Source organism: Pseudophryne corroboree, chromosome 3, assembly GCF_028390025.1.
Source record: "Pseudophryne corroboree isolate aPseCor3 chromosome 3, aPseCor3.hap2, whole genome shotgun sequence".
In the NCBI taxonomy this organism is placed as follows: Eukaryota; Metazoa; Chordata; class Amphibia; order Anura; family Myobatrachidae; genus Pseudophryne; species Pseudophryne corroboree.
Genome location: NC_086446.1, coordinates 714,382,662 through 714,405,438, shown reverse-complemented (window position 1 = coordinate 714,405,438; position 22,777 = coordinate 714,382,662). Strand labels below are relative to the sequence as shown.

Sequence of the window (22,777 nt, the reverse complement as noted above, 5' to 3'; positions counted from 1 at the left end):
CAAGAAGCAGGAGGGCAATGGCAGAAGCTGCAAGGATTCTTCGCTGGGCGGAAAATCATGTGATAGCACTGTCAGCAGTATTCATTCCGGGAGTGGACAACTGGGAAGCAGACTTCCTCAGCAGACACGACCTCCACCCGGGAGAGTGGAGACTTCACCCAGAAGTCTTCCACATGATTATAAACCGTTGGGAAAAACTCGACAGGTATTGCGCCAGGTCAAGGGACCCTCAGGCAATAGCTGTAGACGCTCTGGTAACACCGTGGGTGTACCAGTCAGTGTATGTGTTCCCTCCTCTGCCTCTCATACCCAAGGTACTGAGATTGATAAGATGGAGAGGAGTAAGCACTATATTCGTGGCTCCGGATTGGCCAAGAAGGACTTGGTAACCGGAACTTCAAGAGATGCTCACGGAGGATCCGTGGCCTCTACCTCTAAGAAGGGACCTGCTCCAGCAAGGACCCTGTCTGTTCCAAGACTTACCGCGGCTGCGTTTGACGGCATGGCGGTTGAACGCCGGATCCTGAAGGAAAAAAGGCATTCCGGATGAAGTCATCCCTATCCTGATCAAAGCCAGGAAGGATGTAACCGCAAAACATTATCACCGCATTTGGCGAAAATATGTTGCGTGGAGCGAGGCCAGTAAGGCCCGACGGAGGAAATTCAACTGGGTCGATTCCTACATTTCCTGCAAACAGGAGTGTCTATGGGCCTGAAATTGGGGTCCATTAAGGTTCAAATTTCGGCCCTGTCAATTTTCTTTCAAAAAGAACTAGCTTCAGTCCCTGAAGTTCAGACGTTTGTAAAAGGGGTACTGCATATACAGCCTCCTTTTGTGCCTCCAGTGGCACTTTGGGATCTCAATGTAGTTTTTGGGTTCCAAAAGTCACATTGGTTTGAACCACTTAAATCTGTGGAGTTAAAATATCTCACATGGAAAGTGGTCATGCTGTTGGCCCTGGCCTGGGCCAGGCGCGTGTCAGAATTGGCGGCTTTATCCGGTAAAAGCCCTTATCTGATTTTCCATTCGGACAGGGCGGAATTGAGGACTCGTCCTCAGTTTCTCCCTAAGGTGGTTTCAGCGTTTCACCTGAACCAACCTATTGTGGTGCCTGCGGCTACTAGGGACTTGGAGGACTCCAAGTTGCTAGACGTTGTCAGGGCCCTGAAAATATATGTTTCCAGGACGGCTGGAGTCAGAAAATCTGACTCGCTGTTTATCCTGTATGTACCCAACAAGCTGGGTGCTCCTGCTTCTAAGCAGACTATTGCTCGTTGGATTTGTAGTACAATTCAGCTTGCACATTCTGTGGCAGGCCTGCCACAGCCAAAAATCTGTAAATGCCCACTCCACAAGGAAGGTGGGCTCATCTTGGGCGGCTGCCCGAGGGGTCTCGGCTTTACAACTTTGCCGAGCAGCTACTTGGTCAGGAGCAAATACGTTTGTAAAATTCTACAAAATTGATACCCTGGCTGAGGAGGACCTGGAGTTCTCTCATTTGGTGCTGCAGAGTCATCCGCACTCTCCCGCCCGTTTGGGAGCTTTGGTATAATCCCCATGGTCCTTACGGAGTCCCCAGCATCCACTTAGGACGTCAGAGAAAATAAGAATTTACTTACCGATAATTCTATTTCTCGTAGTCCGTAGTGGATGCTGGGCGCCCATCCCAAGTGCGGATTGTCTGCAATACTGGTACATAGTTATTGTTACCAAAAAATCGGGTTATTGCTGTAGTGAGCCATCTTTTCTAGAGGCTCCTCTGTTATCATGCTGTTAACTGGGTTTAGATCACGAGTTATATGGTGTGATTGGTGTGGCTGGTATGAGTCTTACCCGGGATTCAAAATCCTTCCTTATTGTGTACGCTCGTCCGGGCACAGTATCCTAACTGAGGCTTGGAGGAGGGTCATAGGAGGAGGAGCCAGTGCACACCAGGTAGTTCTAAAGCTTTACTTTTGTGCCCAGTCTCCTGCGGAGCCGCTATTCCCCATGGTCCTTACGGAGTCCCCAGCATCCACTACGGACTACGAGAAATAGAATTATCGGTAAGTAAATTCTTATTTTTTCCAGGTCCACTTAAAGGTCTTAAATCTGCCCCTGAGAACATCATTTCATTGAGGAAATTGTGCACCTTGGTTTTACTATATTCTCCAGAGGGACTCAGCAAAGCCACATAATGATCTGAGTAAGTAAGGTGTGGCTTGTGCATGGGGAGGGACTATGGGCCCGATCCAGACTTGATTGCTGCTGTGCGTTTTCGCACAGTGGGCGATTATCGATAGACTGCGCATGCGTATGCACCTAAATTCACGCGTGCATCGTCAAACAACAACAGGCATCGCCGACTAACGATATGCTGGTGCGAAAATTTTAATCGCACAGCCATTCTCAAGCTGATTGGCAGGAAGAGGCCATTCGTGGGTGGTAACTGACCGTTTACTGGGAGTGTCGGAAAACGCAGGCGTTCCTAAGCGTTTTCAGGGTGGGTGTGTGACGTCAGCTCCGGAACCGATCAGCCTGTTCTCATCGCACTGGAGGAGTAAGTCCTGGGCTGCGTAGAGACTGCACACAGTGGAAAAAACATTCAATGGTGAGTGAGGTGCGAACAGATTTGCAGCTGTCTGCTGACTGAGGGATATGTGTAGCACGGCGTACACATGCGATTGCACACTTGTACGGCGAATATACACTCCCCTTGGGCGGCGACTACCTGATCGCAGGACAGAAAAATTAGCAGCACAGCGATCAGGTCTGAATTAGGCCCTATGTGCACAAATGTTGTATGTAGTGATGAGTAGGTTCGGTTCCTCGGAATCCGAACCCCCCCCGAACTTCACCCATTTTACACGGTTCCGAGGCGGACTCGAATCTTCCCGCCTTGCTCGGTTAACCCGAGCGAGCCCGAACGTCATCATCCCGCTGTCGGATTCTCGCGAGATTCGTATTCTATATAAGGAGCCGCGCGTCGCCGCCATTTTCACTCGTGCATTGGAGGTGATAGGGAGAGGACGTGTGCAGCGTTCTCTCAGTTGTGTTCAGTGTGCTGCAAATATCTGTGCTCAGTGTGCTGCAAATATCTGTGCTCAGTGTGCTGAAAATATCTATGTTCTCTGCCTGAAAAACGCTCCATATCTGTGCTGCATTGTAGTATATAGTAGGAGAACAGTGCAGAATTTTGCTGACCAGTGACCACCAGTATTATATCAGTACGGTACAGTAGTCCACTGCTCTACCTACATCTGTGTCGTCAAGTATACTATCCATCCATACCTGTGGTGCATTTAAGTTTTGCGCAGTATATATAGTAGGAGAACATTGCATAATTTTGCTGACCACCAGTATATAATATATAGCAGTACGGTACAGTAGTCCACTGCTCTACCTACCTCTGTGTTTTCTCTGACGTCCTAGTGGATGCTGGGGACTCCGTCAGGACCATGGGGATTAGCGGCTCCGCAGGAGACAGGGCACAAAAATAAAGCTTTAGGATCAGGTGGTGTGCACTGGCTCCTCCCCCTATGACCCTCCTCCAAGCCTCAGTTAGGTTTTTGTGCCCGTCCGAGCAGGGTGCAATCTAGGTGGCTCTCCTAAAGAGCTGCTTAGAAAAAGTTTTTAGGTTTTTTATTTTACAGTGAGTCCTGCTGGCAACAGGCTCACTGCAACGAGGGACTTAGGGGAGAAGAAGTGAACTCACCTGCGTGCAGGATGGATTGGCTTCTTAGGCTACTGGACACCATTAGCTCCAGAGGGATCGAACACAGGCCCAGCCATGGAGTCCGGTCCCGGAGCCGCGCCGCCGACCCCCTTGCAGATGCCGAAAAGTGAAGAGGTCCAGAAACCGGCGGCAGAAGACTTTTCAGTCTTCATGAGGTAGCGCACAGCACTGCAGCTGTGCGCCATTGTTGTCACACACTTCACACCAGCGGTCACGGAGGGTGCAGGGCGCTGCAGGGGGCGCCCTGGGCAGCAATGAGAATACCTTGTTCTGGCTAAAAAATACATCACATATAGCCCCTGGGGCTATATGGATGTATTTAACCCCTGCCAGGTCTCAGAAAAACGGGAGAAGAAGCCCGCCGAAAAGGGGACGGGGCCTATTCTCCTCAGCACACAGCGCCATTTTCCCTCACAGAAATGCTGGTGGGAAGGCTCCCAGGCTCTCCCCTGCACTGCACTACAGAAACAGGGTTAAAACAGAGAGGGGGGGGCACTTATTTGGCGATATGATTATATATATTAAGATGCTATAAGGGAAAAACAATTATATAAAGGTTGTCCCTGTATAATTATAGCGTTTTGGTGTGTGCTGGCAAACTCTCCCTCTGTCTCTCCAAAGGGCTAGTGGGGTCCTGTCCTCTATCAGAGCATTCCCTGTGTGTGTGCTGTGTGTCGGTACATGTGTGTCGACATGTATGAGGACGATGTTGGTGAGGAGGCGGAGCAATTGCCTGTAATGGTGATGTCACTCTCTAGGGAGTCGACACCGGAATGGATGGCTTATTTAAGGAATTACGTGATAATGTCAACACGCTGCGAGGTCGGTTGACGACATGAGACGGCCGGCAAACCAATTAGTACCTGTCCAGGCGTCTCAAACACCGTCAGGGGCGTTAAAACGTCCTTTTACCTCAGTCGGTCGACGCAGACACAGACACGGACACTGACTCCTGTGTCGACGGTGAAGAAACAAACGTATTTTCCTTTAGGGCCACACGTTATTTGTTAAGGGCAATGAAGGAGGTGTTACATATTTCTGATACTACAAGTACCACAAAAAAGGGTATTATGTGGAGTGTGAAAAAACTACCTGTAGTTTTTCCTGAATCAGATAAATTAAATGAAGTGTGTGATGATGCGTGGGTTTCCCCCGATAGAAAATTATTGGCGGTATACCCTTTCCCGCCAGAAGTTAGGGCGCGTTGGGAAACACCCCTTAGGGTGGATAAGGCGCTCACACGCTTATCAAAACAAGTGGCGGTACCGTCTCCAGATAGGGCCGCCCTCAAGGAGCCAGCTGATAGGAGGCTGGAAAATATCCTAAAAAGTATATACACACATACTGGTGTTATACTGCGACCAGCGATCGCCTCAGCCTGGATGTGCAGCGCTGGGGTGGCTTGGTCGGATTCCCTGACTGAAAATATTGATACCCTTGACAGGGACAGTATTTTATTGACTATAGAGCATTTAAAGGATGCATTTCTATATATGCGAGATGCACAGAGGGATATTTGCACTCTGGCATCAAGAGTAAGTGCGATGTCCATATCTGCCAGAAGTTGTTTATGGACACGACAGTGGTCAGGTGATGCAGATTCCAAATGGCACATGGAAGTATTGCCGTATAAAGGAGAAAAAGACAACGTCTTTTCAGCCTCAGTCCTTTCGTCCCCATAAGGGCAAGCGGGCAAAAGGCCAGTCATATCTGCCATGGGATAGAGGAAAGGGAAGAAGACTGCAGCAGGCAGCCCATTCCCAGGAACAGAAGCCCTCCACCGCTTCTGCCAAGTCCTCAGCATGACGCTGGGGCCGTACAAGCGGACTCAGGTGCGGTGGGGGGGTCGTCTCAAGAGTTTCAGCACGCAGTGGGCTCACTCGCAAGTGGACCCCTGGATCCTACAAGTAGTATCCCAGGGGTACAGATTGGAAATTCGAGACGTCTCCCCCTCGCAGGTTCCTGAAGTCTGCTTTACCAACGTCTCCCTCCGACAGGGAGGCAGTAGTGGAAACAATTCACAAGCTGTATTCCCAGCAGGTGATAATCAAAGTACCCCTCCTACAACAAGGAAAGGGGTATTATTCCACACTATAGTGTGGTACTGAAGCCAGACGGCTCGGTGAGACCTATTCTAAATCTGAAATATTTGAACACTTACATACAAAGGTTCAAATCAAGATGGAGTCACTCAGAGCAGTGATAGCGAACCAGGAAGAAGGGGACTATATGGTGTCCCGGGAAATCAGGGATGCTTACCTCCATGTCCCAATTTGCCCTTCTCACCAAGGGTACCTCAGGTTCGTGGTACAGAACTGTCACTATCAGTTTCAGACGCTGCCGGTTGGATTGTCCACGGCACCCCGGGTCCTTACCAAGGTAATGGCCGAAATGATGATTCTTCTTCAAAGAAAATGGATGATCTACTGATAAGGGCAAGGTCCAGAGAACAGTTGGAGGTCGGAGTAGCACTATCTCAAGTAGTTCTACGACAGCACGGGTGGATTCTAAATATTCCAAAACCGCAGCTGTTTCCGACGACACGTCTGCTGTTCCTAGGGATGATTCTGGACACAGTCCAGAAAAAGGTGTTTCTCCCAGAGAAGAAAGCCAGGGAGTTATCCGAGCTAGTCAGGAACCTCCTAAAACCAGGAAAAGTGTCAGTGCATCATTGCACAAGGGTCCTGGGAAAAATGGTGGTTTCTTACGAAGCGATTCCATTCGGCAGATTTCACGCAAGAACTTTTCAGTGGGATCTGCTGGAAAAATGGTCCGGATCGCATCTTCAGATGCATCAGCGGATAACCCTGTCTCCAAGGACAAGGGTGTCTCTTCTGCGGTGGCTGCAGAGTGCTCATCTACTAAAGGGCCGCAGATTCGGCATTCAGGACTGGGTCCTGGTGACCACGGATGCCAGCCTGAGAGGCTGGGGAGCAGTCACACAGGGAAAAAATTTCCAGGGAGTGTGATCAAGTCTGGAGACTTCTCTCCACATAAATATACTGGAGCTAAGGGCAATTTACAATGTTCTAAGCTTAGCAAGACCTCTGCTTCAAGGTCAGCCGGTATTGATCCAGTGGGACAACATCACGGCAGTCGCCCACGTAAACAGACAGGGCGGCACAAGAAGCAGGAGGGCAATGGCAGAAACTACAAGGATTCTTCGCTGGGCGAAAAATCATGTGATAGCACTGTCAGCAGTGTTCATTCCGGGAGTGGACAACTGGGAAGCAGACTTCCTCAGCAGGCACGACCTCCACCCGGGAGAGTGGGGACTTCATCGGGAAGTATTCCACATGATTGTGAACCGTTGGGAAAGACCAAAGGTGGACATGATGGCGTCCGGCCTGAACAAAAAACTGGACAGGTATTGCGCCAGGTCAAGAGACCCTCAAGCAATAGCTGTGGACGTTCTGGTAACACCGTGGGTGTACCAGTCGGTGTATGTGTTCCCTCCTCTGCTTCTCATACCCAAGGTACTGAGAATTATAAGACGTAGAGGAGTAAGAACTATACTCGTGGCTCCGGATTGGCCAAGAAGGACGTGGCACCCGGAACTTCAAGAAATGCTCACAGAGGACTCATGGCCTCTGCCGCTAAGAAGGGACTTGCTTCAGCAAGTACCAGGTCTGTTCCAAGACTTACCGCGGCTGCGTTTGACGGCATGGCGGTGGAACGCCAGATCCTAAGGGAAAAAGGCATTCCGGAAGAGGTCATTCCTACCCTGGTCAAAGCCAGGAAGGAGGTGACCGCACAACATTATCACCACATGTGGCGAAAATATGTTGCGTGGTGTGAGGCCAGGAAGGCCCCACGAAGAAATTTCAACTCGGTCGATTCCTGCATTTCCTGCAAACAGGAGTGTCTATGGGCCTCAAATTGGGGTCCATTAAGGTTCAAATTTCGGCCCTGTCAATTTTCTTCCAGAAAGAATTGGCTTCAGTTCCTGAAGTCCAGAAGTTTGTCAAGGGAGTATTGCATATACAACCCCCTTTTTGTGCCTCCAGTGGCACTGTGGGATCTCAACGTAGTTCTGGGATTCCTCAAATCACATTTTAAACCGCTCAAATCTGTGAATTTGAAATATCTCACATGAAAAGTGACCATGCTGTTGGCCCTGGCCTCGGCCAGGCGAGTGTCAGAATTGGCGGCTTTGTCTCACAAAAGCCATATCTGATTGTCCGTTCGGACAGGGCAGAGCTGCGGACTCGTCCCCAGTTTCTTCCTAAGGTGGTGTCAGCGTTTCACCTGAACCAGCTTATTGTGGTACCTGCGGCTACTAGGGACTTGGAGGACTCCAAGTTGCTAGATGTTGGCCCTCATTCCGAGTTGTTCGCTTGGTATTTTTCATCGCATCGCAGTGAAAATCCGCTTAGTACGCATGCGCAATGTTCGCACTGCGACTGCGCCAAGTAACTTTACTATGAAGAAAGTATTTTTACTCACGGCTTTTTCTTCGCTCCGGCGAACGTAATGTGATTGACAGGAAATGGGTGTTACTGGGCGGAAACACGGCGTTTCAGGGGCGTGTGGCTGAAAACGCTACCGTTTCCTGAAAAAACGCAGGAGTGGCCGGAGAAACGGTGGGAGTGCCTGGGCGAACGCTGGGTGTGTTTGTGACGTCAACCAGGAACGACAAGCACTGAAATGATCGCACAGGCAGAGTAAGTCTGGAGCTACTCTGAAACTGCTAAGTAGTTAGTAATCGCATTATTGCGAATACATCGGTCGCAATTTTAAGAAGCTAAGATTCACTCCCAGTAGGCGGCGGCTTAGCGTGTGTAACTCTGCTAAATTCGCCTTGCGACCGATCAACTCGGAATGAGGGCCGTTGTCAGGGCCCTGAAAATATAGGTTTCCAGGACGGCTGGAGTCAGGAAAACTGACTTGCTGTTATCCTGTATGCACCCAACAAACTGGGTGCTCTTGCTTCTAAGCAGACGATTGCTCGTTGGATTTGTAGCACATTTCAACTTGCACATTCTGTGGCAGGCCTGTCACAGCCTAAATCTGTCAAGGCCCATTCCACAAGGAAGGTGGGCTCATCCTGGGCGGCTGCCCGAGGGGTCTCGGCATTACAACTCTGCCGAGCAGCTACGTGGTCGGGGGAGAACACGTTTGTAAAATTCTACAAATTTGATACCCTGGCTAAAGAGGACCTGGAGTTCTCTCATTCGGTGCTGCAGAGTCATCCGCACTCTCCCGCCCGTTTGGGAGCTTTGGTATAATCCCCATGGTCCTGACGGAGTCCCCAGCATCCACTAGGCCGTCAGAGAAAATAAGATTTTACTTACCGATAAATCTATTTCTCGTAGTCCGTAGTGGATGCTGGGCGCCCATCCCAAGTGCGGATTGTCTGCAATGCTTGTACATAGTTATTGTTACAAAAAAATCGGGTTGTTTATTGTTGTGAGCCATCTTTTCAGAGGCTCCTACGTTATCATTCTGTTAACTGGGTTCAGATCACAAGTTGTACGGTGTGATTGGTGTGGCTGGTATGAGTCTTACCCGGGATTCAAAATCCTTCCTTATTGTGTACGCTCGTCCGGGCACAGTATCCTAACTGAGGCTTGGAGGAGGGTCATAGGGGGAGGAGCCAGTGCACACCACCTGATCCTAAAGCTTTATTTTTGTGCCCTGTCTCCTGCGGAGCCGCTAATCCCCATGGTCCTGACGGAGTCCCCAGCATCCACTACGGACTACGAGAAATAGATTTATCGGTAAGTAAAATCTTATTATCAAGTATACTATCCATCCATACCTGTGGTGCATTTTAGTTGTTGTGCACAGTATATATAGTAGGAGGACAGTGCATAATTTTGCTGACCACCAGTATATAATATATAGCAGTACGGTACAGTAGTCCACTGCTCTACCTACCTCTGTGTCGACAAGTATACTATCCATCCATACCTGTGGTGCATTTAAGTTTTGCGCAGTATATATAGTAGGAGGAAAGTGCAGAATTTTGCTGACCACCAGTATATAATATATAGCAGTACGGTACAGTAGGCCATTGCTATTGATATATTACTGGCATATAATTCCATGCATTAAAAAATGGAGAACAAAAATGTGGAGGGTAAAATAGGGAAAGATCAAGATCCACTTCCACCTCGTGCTGAAGCTGCTGCCACTAGTCATGGCCGAGACGATGAAATGCCATCAACGTCGTCTGCCAAGGCCGATGCCCAATGTCATAGTAGAGAGCATGTAAATTCCAAAAACAAAAGTTCAGTAAAATGACCCAAAAATCTAAATTAAAAGCGTCTGATGAGAAGCGTAAACTTGCCAATATGCCATTTACGACACGGAGTGGCAAGGAACGGCTAAGACCCTGGCCTATGTTCATGGCTAGTGGTTCAGATTCACATGAGGATGGAAGCACTCATCCTCTCGCTAGAAAAATGAAAAGACTTAAGCTGGCAAAAGCACAGCAAAGAACTGTGCGTTCTTCTAAATCACAAATCCCCAAGGAGAGTCCAATTGTGTCGGTTGCAATGCCTGACCTTCCCAACACTGGACGGGAAGAGGTGGCGCCTTCCACCATTTGCACGCCCCCTGCAAGTGCTGGAAGGAGCACCCGCAGTCCAGTTCCTGATAGTCAAATTGAAGATGTCACTGTTGAAGTACACCAGGATGAGGATATGGGTGTTGCTGGCGCTGAGGAGGAATTGACAAGGAGGATTCTGATGGTGAGGTGGTTTGTTTAAGTCAGGCACCCGGGGAGACACCTGTTGTCCATGGGACGAATATGGCCATTGACATGCCTGGTCAAATTACAAAGAAAATCACCTCTTCGGTGTGGAATTATTTCAACAGAAATGCGGACAACTGGTGTCAAGCCGTGTGTTGCCTTTGTCAAGCTGTAATAAGTAGGGGTAAGGACGTTAACCACCTAGGAACATCCTCCCTTATACGTCACCTGGAGCGCATTCATCAGAAGTCATTGACAAGTTCAAAAACTTTGGGTGACAGCGGAAGCAGTCCACTGCCAACTAAATCCCTTCCTCTTGTAACCAAGATCCTGCAAACCACACCACCAACTCCCTCAGTGTCAATTTCCTCTTTAGACAGGAAAGCCAATAGTCCTGCAGGCCATGTCACTGTCAAGTCTGACGAGTCCTCTCCTGCCTGGGATTCCTCCGATGCATCCTTGAGTGTAACGCCTACTACTGCTGGCGCTGCTGTTGTTGCTGCTGGGAGTCGATCATCATCCCAGAGGGAAGTCGGAAGACCACTTGTACTACTTCCAGTAAGCAATTGACTGCCAACAGTCCTTTGCGAGGAAGATGAAATATCACAGCAGTCATCCTGCTGCAAAGCGGATAACTCAGGCCTTGGCAGCCTGGGTGGTGTTAAACGTGTTTCCGGTATCCACCGTTAATTCACAGGAAACTAGAGAATTGCTTGAGGCACTGTGTCCCCGGTACCAAATACCATCTAGGTTCCATTTCTCTAGGCAGGCGATACCGAGAATGTACACAGACCTCAGAAAAAGACTCACCAGTGTCCTAAAAAATGCAGTTGTACCCAATGTCCACTTAACCACGGACATGTGGACAAGTGGAGCAGGGCAGACTAAGGACTATATGACTGTGACAGCCCACTGGGTAGATGTATTGTCTCCCGCAGCAAGAACAGCAGCGGCGGCACCACCAGCAAACACTCCTGAACCTGCCCTGCCATCATCTGAAGCAAGAGGTGGTAACGAGGTGGAATTCAACCCTCTATATGCTTCAGAGGATGGAGGAGCAGCAAAAGGCCATTCAAGCCTATACAGCTACCTACGATATAGGCAAAGGAGGGGGATTGCACCTGACTCAAGCGCAGTGGAGATTGATTTCAACGTTGTGCAAGGTTCTGCAACCCTTTAAACTTGCCACACGTGATGTCAGTTCAGACACTGGCAGCCTGAGTCAGGTCATTCCCCTCATCAGGCTTTTGCAGAAGAAGCTGGAGAGATTGAAGGAGGAGCTAAAACAGAGCGATTCCGCTAGGCATGTGGGACTTGTGGATGGAGCCCTTAATTCGCTTAACCAGGATTCACGGGTGGTCAATCTGTTGAAATCAGAGCACTACATTTTGGCCACCATGCTCGATCCTAGATTTAAAACCTACGTTGTATCTCTCTTTCCGGCAGACACAAGTCTGCAGAGGTTCAAAGACCTGCTGGTGAGAAAATTGTCAAGTCAAGCGGAACGTGACCCGTCAACAGCTTCTTCTTCACATTCTCCCGCAACTGGGGCTGCGAGGAAAAGGCTAAGAATTCCGAGCCCACCCGCTGGTGGTGATGCAGGGCAGTCTGGAGCGAGTGCTGACATCTGGTCCGGACTGAAGGACCTGCCAACGATTACTGACATGTCGTCTACTGTCACTGCATATGATTCTGTCACCATTGAAAGAATGGTGGAGGATTATATGAGTGATTGCATCCAAGTAGGCACGTCAGACAGTCTGTACGTATACTGGCAGGAAAAAGAGGCAATTTGGAGGCCCTTGCAGAAACTGGCTTTATTTTACCTAAGTTGCCCCCCCTCCAGTGTGTACTCCGAAAGAGTGTTTAGTGCAGCCGCTCACCTTGTCAGCAATCGGCGTACGAGGTTACTTCCAGAAAATGTGGAGAAGATGATGTTCATCAAAATGAATTATAATCAATTCCTCCGTGGAGACATTCACCAGCAATTGCCTCCAGAGAGTACACAGGGACCTGAGATGGTGGATTCCAGTGGGGACGAATTAATAATCTGTGAGGAGGGGGATGTACACAGTGAAAGGGGTGAGGAATCGGAGGATGAGGAGGAGGTGGACATCTTGCCTCTGTAGAGCCAGTTTGTGCAAGGAGAGATTGATTGCTTCTTTTTTGGTGGGGGCCCAAACCAACCAGTCATTTCAGTCACAGTCGTGTGGCAGACCCTGTCGCTGAAATGATGGGTTTGTTAAAATGTGCATGTCCTGTTTATACAACATAAGGGTGGATGGGAGGGCCCAAGGACAATTCCATCTTGCACCTCTTTTTTTCTTTAATTTATCTTTGCATCATGTGCTGTTTGGGGACTACTTTTTGAAGTGCCATCCTGTCTGACACTGCAGTGCCACTCCTAGATGGGCCAGTTGTTTTTGTCGGCCACTTGGGTCACTTAGCTTAAGCATCCAGCGACCTTGGTGCACCTCTTTTTTTCTTTGCATCATGTGCTGTTTGGGGACTATTTTTTAAAGCTGCCATCCTGTCTGACACTGCAGTGCCACTCCTAGATGGGCCAGGTGTTTGTGTCGGCCACTTGGGTCGCTTAGCTTAGTCACACAGCTACCTCATTGCACCTCTTTTTTTCTTTGCATTATGTGCTGTTTGGGGACTATTTTTTAAATCTATCCTGTCTGACACTGCAGTGCCACTCCTAGATGGGCCAGGTGTTTGTGTCGGCCACTTGGGTCGCTTAGCTTAGTCATCCAGCGACCTCGGTGCAAATTTTAGGACTAAAAATAATATTGTGAGGTGTGAGGTGTTCAGAATAGACTGGAAATGAGTGGAAATTATGGTTATTGAGGTTAATAAAACTATGGGATCAAAATGACCCCCAAATTCTATGATTTAAGCTGTTTTTGAGGATTTTTTGTAAAAAAACACCCGAATCCAAAACACACCTGAATCCGACAAAAAAATTTCAGGGAGGTTTTGCCAAAACGCGTCCGAATCCAAAACACGGCCGCGGAACCGAATCCAAAGCCAAAACACAAAACCCGAAAAATGTCCGGTGCACATCTCTAGTTGTATGACAGTCTATATAGTCTTCAGTGATGTAAATCTTACTCTAGTCTCACCTGTATAGTGCTACTTACCAATAGAACTAAATAGAACCTCTAACCACTAATGGTTAGGCAGGTGCTCCAGCTAGCTAATGATAATGCCTCAAATAACAAGTGCAGGGGATCTCCAACCCTAGCATCCTTAATACTGCTAATATATCATCCAAAAATAGATCATCCAAAAATGTATCATCCAAAAATATATCATCCAAAAATGTATCATCCAAAATCATCAGTTCAGTCTATAATTCATCCTGGCTATTGTTAACTTTTTACTTTGTCCAGTTCAACTTCTTTTATAGCCATGAGCATATGCTTAATTTACTAGAACAGTTGACAGTAGATTGTTCATACACTTTGGGCCAAATCAGACCTGATCGTAGCCCTGCAAAATTTTGCAGGGCTACGATCAGGCACACAGACATGCGAGGGGACGCCCAGCATAGGGCTAGTCCGCTCCGCATGTCAGGCCCTCCCCCCTTCCCCGCATAAGTGCAAAAGCATCGTACAGCGGCGATGCTTTTGCACTTCAGGAGTAGCTCCCGGCCAGCACAGCTTTTGTGTGCTGGCCGGGAGCTACTTGTTGCTGCCCGGATCACAGCGGTTGTGTGTGACGTCACGCAGCCGCTGCGGCCCGCCCCAGGCACGGTCCGGCCACGTCTGCGTTGGCCGAACCACGCCCACAAGGCGGCGGCCAAACACCGCCGTGCCGCCCTCTCCTGCCCAGCGACCGCCTCTGCCTGTCAATCAGGCTGAGGCAATCGCTAGGCAACTACATCCATCGGCTGTCGGTAATGCACTGGCGCACTGCGGCGTCAGCGCATGCACACTTCTGACTTGATCGCTGCGCTGCGATGAACGTCAGCAAGCGATCAGGTCAGAATGACCCCCTTTATTGCTACCTGAGTCTATACTATTACTGGAGTACAATGGCAATCATGCATACTTGTTTGGTTCCTTAACCAGCCTCACAGCCCTGATGAGCTGCACTATATACTTAAAATAAATTTTTCATTGGAATGAGATTCCTGCGTCATCGTAAAAGCAGTTGTCTCTGAAGTTACAGATGTTAGCATTGGCAGCTTATAAAATATTGCTGTATTTGGCAGCTTAGGAGACTTGCAGATATTTATTTGTTCACCTGAGATCTACAGTATTTCATTTTACAAAAGAAGGCGGTTTAACTTTAAATATCACCAGGGTTATATTCTTCCCCTGTGCATCAGGCTTCCATCACTCTACATGAGCATTATATTGTTACTCTGATTCCTAAAATTATGGGAGTAATCACATCTGATCACTGGGCTGCAAACTTTGCTGTCCTGCGATCATATAGTCGCTGCCACCAGGGGGAGTGTAAAGTCGCCGTGCAACTGTGCGATTGCATGTGTACGCCGAGCTGCAAAAATCCAGTGTGTGCAGTCTGTGCGCAGCCCAGGACTTACTCCTACAGTGCGATGAGACCAGGCTGATCGGGGCCGGAGCTCACGTCACACACCCTCCCTGAAAACGCTTGGGAACGCCTCCGTTTTTCCAGACAATCACAATAAATGCTCAGTTGTCACTCACAAACGGCCTCTTCCGGTCAATCACCTTGCGAACTGATTTTTCGCACCATCCCGTCGCTGACCGGTGATGCCCGTTGTTGTTGTCCGACGCACGTGCTCATTGCGGTGCATGGACATGCACAGTTAGGACCTGATCGTCCACTGTGCGAAAATGCACAACAGCGAAGAGATCTGAATCAGGCCCTATATTGTTTACACATTTTTTGCCACAATAAAAAAAAGGATTTTGCTCGTTCAACAAGTGTTTTCTCCGAGCTGTAATATGCGGTAATGCCTAGGAACAGGGTTCCTGTGTCTGAGGAATATGTATATTCCACCTATAGTGGTCGACCTAAACATTGTCGACCTAGATAGTGTCGATCTTCAGACCTGATCCCGTGGGTATTATACACAGATGCAGCACTATATACATGTGGGCAGTATACACAGGTGTAGCAGTATATACATGTGGGCATTATACACAGGTGCAGCAGTATATACATGTGGGCAGTATACACAGATGCAGCAGTATATACACATGGAAATTATACAGAGGTGCAGCAGTATATCCCTGTGGGCATTATACACAGGTGCAGCAGTATATACATGTGGACATTATATACAGGTACAGCAGTATATACATGTGGGCATTATACACAAGTGCAGTAGTATATACTTGTGGGCATTATACACAGGTGGGTGTCTCAGTCCTTGCACATTCAGCCGCACTGATATACACAAGGGAAGGAGTTTGTAGCTGCATCTGCATATACTCGATGGGCGACCACCAATAGATGCTCCAGTGTCCTTAACCGAGTAATGCTGACCACAGTAAGGAGCAGAAATACATTATAAGAGCATAGAACAGACAAACAAAAAAGATACATGCAACTTAAACAATTAAATGTTCAATTTTTGTGCCTGCTTTCTAGTTATACATATTCAACAACTCTTATACCCCTTTCACACCAGCAACTTTGTACACGGGTTACTGGTACATGAGCGCGCATAACCCGTGTTCCTGTGCGGTGTGAAAGGTACCAGGGGCAATATACCCGGTTGAGCGACCCAGTATTTGAACTCGTGTTCAACCCGGCTCGCTGTGCGGTGTGATCGGGAGCCGGGTCAGTGCGACCCATTTCCCGTTCACAGTGTGTAGACAGGCGGCGCTTGGAGATCACGTGATCTCCCAGCACCGCCCAAGCCGCGTCACCGCCGACGTCACCAGCCCGGCAATATGCCGGGTTGCAGTCTGCGGTGTGAAAGGGGTATTGAGGTGGGTCGCACACTGGGAGCTCCTGTGTCAGTCTCCCATGTGCGACCCGCCTTCAGACGGTGTGAAAGTGGTATAAATAACGTCCTTAACAGGGGCATATTAAGAGAAGAGCTGCCCATGTGCTGTCTCAGTTGGGATGCTCTCCTTTCTAGCTGCCGGTACATAGTGAGCAGTCTCTGGTGCTGAGCCAAAGTCTACAGTGCATTCACAGATCACTGGGAAAACGGCTGCCACGCCATTTTTCAGGTGATCTGTAGATTTTTCCAGCATATATACAGTATAATCTAAATATATATATCAAATACAAAAGAAATGTCCTTAATCTGCCCACTTCTCTCAGCAGAACCACAGGAGGAACCTCTGTTAGCAGGAACCAATAACGTAATAGCAATATGTGATGTTTTTCCTTGGTGCGCTATATCCAGTTCCGAAATGTACAGAACCAGTATTGGCAGACTTTGTCTCTGAGGTATGGAATAGGGGTACCTATAATGACATACCCTCACACCAAAAAATCCCTCAACAAACAGAAGCCCAAAGGCTGAATTAGTGGTTAACAATATTTGAACATTTATTATTTATACATAAAATAGTATACACTGGTTGGATTACAATTGGCAAAAACATAGAAACATCAACGTTCCCTACAACAGTGGTCTCGGTGGTTAACAATACCCTCCCTCACCTCAAAAAGGTGTGAACTCTTGGGAGGGTGACAATGCCACTATGTAAGGGCCTGTACTAGATGACCCTACGCATTTTGTCAGAATCGACTTCTTCAGGGGTTAAAGCATTCAGTAAGGAGCACCCTTTTTGGTTGCTTTAAAAGGATTTCAACTTGTTTAAAAGTAATACATCTTCGAATCTTATAGCCTTATTAGATTTAGAGCCAGATGATACCTGCCTGCACTTTTATTGGTTGCTTCAAACTGGTCCTTCTGACTCTTCAAATTATGGCCAAATATGGCTTAGGAATTACCTTTACCAGTACGGAACCTTTATCAATTGACTGGGAGCAATATACTAAAATGGCCTTAGCAGACCTGGTGGCCAATTAATATCTAAAACCAGGAAATCAGAAAGTCTTGTGTCGACAATAATGGAGGAGACAAGTCATCTTAGTAGAGTTGAATCGAACATTATGTTATTAGGTCGTATTCTACTAATATCAATAATTTATCCGTGTTGACAAGAAAATTTGTCCTCAGTATCTCCGAGGGGACGTTTTTCAGGTAAGCTGTCCTCCGTATCTCAGAGCTATCAAAGACGATTCTACAGTCCTGTAGTGTGTGTGTGTGTGTGTGTGTGTGTGTGTGTGTGTGTGTGTGTATGTAATATATATATATATGGTTTTAGTATGAAATACCACCAATCAAAATCCAGACAGTCAAAATACCGACAAGGTCAAACTACTGACAAGGTCAAAATACAGACGAGGTCAAAATACCGACATTTAAAATGTTGACAGGTCAAAAAGTTGACACACGTGTTTCATTGTTTTAGTGTGTATGTCGACATAGGTCGACATGGCCACCATCTAAGTAAACCGCGTCTCCTCGCATGGCTCGCGGCTTCGGGGACAGTGCCTCGCTGCACTCGGCACACTATTATATTCCCCCTCCAGGTCCACTGGGATGGTAAAGTTTGAACAAGTAGGTTTCAAGGTAAAAAAAAAAACATGAAAAACTAATGTCGACTTTTTGACCTGTCAACAATTTAAATGTCGGTATTTTGACCTTGCCGGGATTTTTACCGTCGGTCAATGGTTGTCGTTATTTTGACCACCGGGATTTTGATTGTAGGTAAATTGACTGCATCCCATATATATATATATATATATATATATATATATATATATATATATGTGGACAGGGAATGAGGTACTGAAGGCGACCACTGGTGCCAAATAGTATTATAAAAATTAGGCAGTTTAGTTTAAAAAAGGAACAACATTTATTTATGAAGCACTAAAACAAACCTAGGTATTAAAAAGGTGGGAATCAATATAGGAAAAATGCATACATAAAAAACGCATAAAATGCTCATAAAAAGCTTCAATAGAAAAGGAGCATAAAAAGTAGGACATAAAATCTATAGGAATAAAAGCAATTAAATTTCAAAGTAAAGAGGAGTAAATATCTTAACTTAGTGTTTGAGGTTAGATCAAGGTAGCACCCAACGCGTTTCGTCCTGTGTGGACTTCATCAAGGGGTGATTTGAGACTAGAGACAGCACTACTATATATACTCAGCCTGTAAAGGAAGTGGTGCTTACATCACTTCCTGTGGTTAATTAGTTAACATATTCAAAAAACGGCCATAAAGCATACTAAGACAACAACAAATACTTATACATATCAGGGCATCATATATTAGAAGATATTGTTTAAGAAATATAATAAAAACATGTGTAAGGCATGAAGTACATCATATAGCCGTGACTTCCGGTCCGGGCATTGTATGACCTCACATCCGCCCCACATCCGGTATCTATTTCTGCAGAGTGCGCATGCGCACGCTCCTCGTAGCGGGACCCAAGGTGGTATGATTGTAATAGTGATGTAAGGTTTCCACATCACTATTACAATCATACCACCTTGGGCACGCCCGACACCGTCTGATCTTGGAAGCTAAGCAAGGCTGGGCCCGGCCAGTATAAGGATGGGAGACCTCCTTAGAACATCGGGTGTTGTAAATGTATAGATGTTGGAACGAAATTGGAATGATGCTCTACATGTTATGTATACATATTGGTATGTCGGATTCCGCCTGGTTGCAATTGCCTATATGGTTCACATGTTTTCTGTTTCCACACGTTTATATTGGGGCTCTCTCACCCCCAAAAAATCGCCTTGTGCATTATTTTATTATCCTAAATTAAGCCTCTGTTTTGTGGCTCCTTTTCTCTTTCTGACCACCTCTCGATGAAAATCCTAACAGGTCCACATACTACAAATATTGGACATCCAGCTAAGTGTCATATACATAGGAATCCAATTAGCAATATGTGGTGCTCCTATATTTATTTATTTATCCATCTTATATCCATTCTATATATTTGTCCCCCCTTTTTAAACTATTGTGCCATATCTGCTGATTCTACCTTTTATTATTATCTTTTTTATGTATCCATGCTTGAATATGGAGCTGTGATAATCCGAGAGCCGAGGATCAAAATCAAAGAATAAACTATACCCCGGGGAATTGTCCCAGGCGTTTAATCCTGACTCCAATAACATGGCCGCGGTGAATTTAGAACACATAGGAACAATAATAGCAGGAACTAGCAGACGGAGGATTTTGTTTCCTGCTTCACGTATGAAAGAAAAGGGTCCACCGCAATAAAGATCCCTTGTATGAGAACGGACTTGTCCCGCTATACGGAGCACGCGCAGGTGCACTCTGCAGAACTGGTCCACCGTAACCAAGACTACCATCACTAGAACGGACGCGTCCCGCTACGAGGAGCGTGCGCATGCGCACTCTGCAGAAATAGATACCGGATGTGGGGCGGATGTGAGGTCATACAATGCCCGGACCGGAAGTCACGGCTATATGATGTACTTCATGCCTTACACATGTTTTTATTATATTTCTTAAACAATATCTTCTAATATATGATGCCCTGATATGTATAAGTATTTGTTGTTGTCTTAGTATGCTTTATGGACGTTTTTTGAATATGTTAACTAATTAACCACAGGAAGTGATGTAAGCACCACTTCCTTTACAGGCTGAGTATATATAGTAGTGCTGTCTCTAGTCTCAAATCACCCCTTGATGAAGTCCACACAGGACGAAACGCGTTGGGTGCTACCTTGATCTAACCTCAAACACTAAGTTAAGATATTTACTCCTCTTTACTTTGAAATTTAATTGCTTTTATTCCTATAGATTTTATGTCCTACTTTTTATGCTCCTTTTCTATTGAAGCTTTTTATGAGCATTTTATGCGTTTTTTATGTATGTATTTTTCCTATATTGATTCCCACCTTTTTAATACCTAGGTTTGTTTTAGTGCTTCATAAATAAATGTTGTTCCTTTTTTAAACTAAACTGCCTAATTTTTATAATACTATTTGGCACCAGTGGTCGCCTTCAGTACCTCATTCCCTGTCCACACACTTTTTCTCAAGGCATTCATACCAGTGCCTTATTCTACCTGAGGTAAATAGGCTGACGCCCTAACAAAATACAGGGAGTGCCCACTAAGCAGTTCTCGTTTATTTCATTTTTTATTCATTTTTCAGTCTTTTTAGTTATTTTACTTTTTGGTCCTGATACTAGTGTTGTAATTAGAGATACTGCATCTGTGGCGCTGACGGCTTCTTTGGTACACACACACATATATATATATATATATATATATAGAGATAGATAGATAGATAGATAGATAGATAGATAGATAGATAGATAGATAGATAGATAGATATAGATAGCTAGATCTATATATAAATATATATATTCTGTATAAAAATAGATAGACATATAGTACTAAAATAAATGCATGAAATGATGTCAGATATCTCATAAACCTCATATAGTCTGAGGATTGTCCGTAACCTTAAACCATAACATCTTAACACTTAAATATAAATAAAGACACGAAGACTTGAATTTGGCAGAAAAATGTTAGCTATTTATTTAAATGAACCTTTAACTGATGAATAATTAACCTAAAGTATGGTGGCCAGAAAGAACGGCTAAAACAACCCTATCCCATGGACAAACCTATCTTATAAAAACTGAAGTAAACCTTCCAACACACAATAGGTATCCGCTCAACCTTCATCTTGACTACCCACCCGTGAAAGTAATGAGGCTGCCCCCGTGAAGGTGGTCCAGCAGATGTATAACAGTCAACGAAGGTGAGCACACCTAAAAACCAACCACCTAACGATCTCCAAGCAACTTCTTTAATCCAACAAAAAGTTAAATTGCCGTTCTTTCCCGCCACAAAAAAAAACGTGACAACACTTATCACCAAAATAGCCAACGCAAACACAATAAAACAAACCACCACCAGTAGGGAGGGAGGGTGGGACAAATAAAGGAAAAGAGGCTGACCCAGCCCCTTCACCAGGTTTATAAACCTTTTCTGCCCACCCCCAACGTTCATTCCCATAGGCTACCGGAAAACTCCCATAATGCCTTACTGTCCTGTCCCCAGACTAACTGAGGTTTAACCCACTCCTCTCCTATTCTGTCAATTTGTTCTCCTACTGTATGTTTTCTCATTTCCATGGAAAATAACTTTCTTAAACGATTTAAAAGTATGCAAAGTTTTCTTTAGGTTGCATCCCATATCATTCATACAGTTATGTAATATAGGAGCTATTTTTTTACCATGTGTTTTTCTGCTGAATCTCTTTTTTGCTGGGGCATTATAAAGGTTTGATGCTTCCTTACAAATAAATTTAGGTTTACGCGAGGAAGTTCATGTTTAAGGGTATCATCCTTCAGCAATTCATTCTAATGCTTCTTCTTTATTATAACAATATATTTTAACAAAGAGTGCATGTCCCCTGTTACTATAGCATTTCATTTGAAAAAGTGTGAAACGTGTTGGTTTCTAGTACAGATATACTTAACTCCAGTGGCAGAAAACTCATCTGTGTTTCAGTTTGCAGAATGCAAAGCATAGAGGAATATGTGTAGCAGTTGGAAGGCTTTTCATATTGTACTTTATATGGTGGTCACAGTGGCTTGCTTAAATTTTGTGGATCCGAACCAAACCAAAAGCCGATCCAGATCACCCGAGGATATCCGTTCTAAACCAAGTCACGGTTCGGATCTTCCCGCGGTTCAGAATTCAGATTTTAAATCCTAATTTTGGGTTTTGAATTGTACAAATAACATCATTTCAACTGTGTTCAGTGGCGTCAGAAAGTGAGTGCGGGGGTTGCGGCACGCACCCGGTGTCACCCTCAGAAGGGGTGACACAAAAGTGACAGCTCTTCTGCAGTGACAGGAGCCAAGTGCTGCAGTGTTATAATCTCCTGCAACACTCAGCACCTGTCACAGATAAGAGCCGGCACTGCACGCTGCTCAGTCTCCAGTGGCAGCCAGCATCTTTGGGGAAGCTGGAAACACCCCCGGCGTGAAGGAGAGGAGATCTGCAAGGCCACGCACCTTTAAAATTAGGTCATGCCCCCTTTTTCAGGCGCCCACTGCTCTGGCTGGCTGAGTAATAATGCACAGTGAGCACCGGGTGTCACCACACCCGGTGACGCCTCTGGCTGTGTTTATGGGTATTTATAGATGATTAGCGATTTTTTTTTACCAAACCAAAATCCAATTCTGAACCAAAACACAAGGAAAAAATTAGAACCAAACCCAAAATCAAAGCTTGAGGTTCCATGCACACATATAGCTACGAGGGCTTAATTTGGGTAGCGCTGCTGTAAAGTTTTCCTTTTGGAATTTTGTGAT

General features: G+C 46.1%; 1 pseudogene; it reads left to right on the top strand.

The window, feature by feature from the left end:
* Window positions 1-18,924: 18,924 nt before the first annotated feature.
* LOC134897933 (5S ribosomal RNA) lies at window positions 18,925-19,043 on the top strand (annotated as a pseudogene).
* Window positions 19,044-22,777: the final 3,734 nt, after the last annotated feature.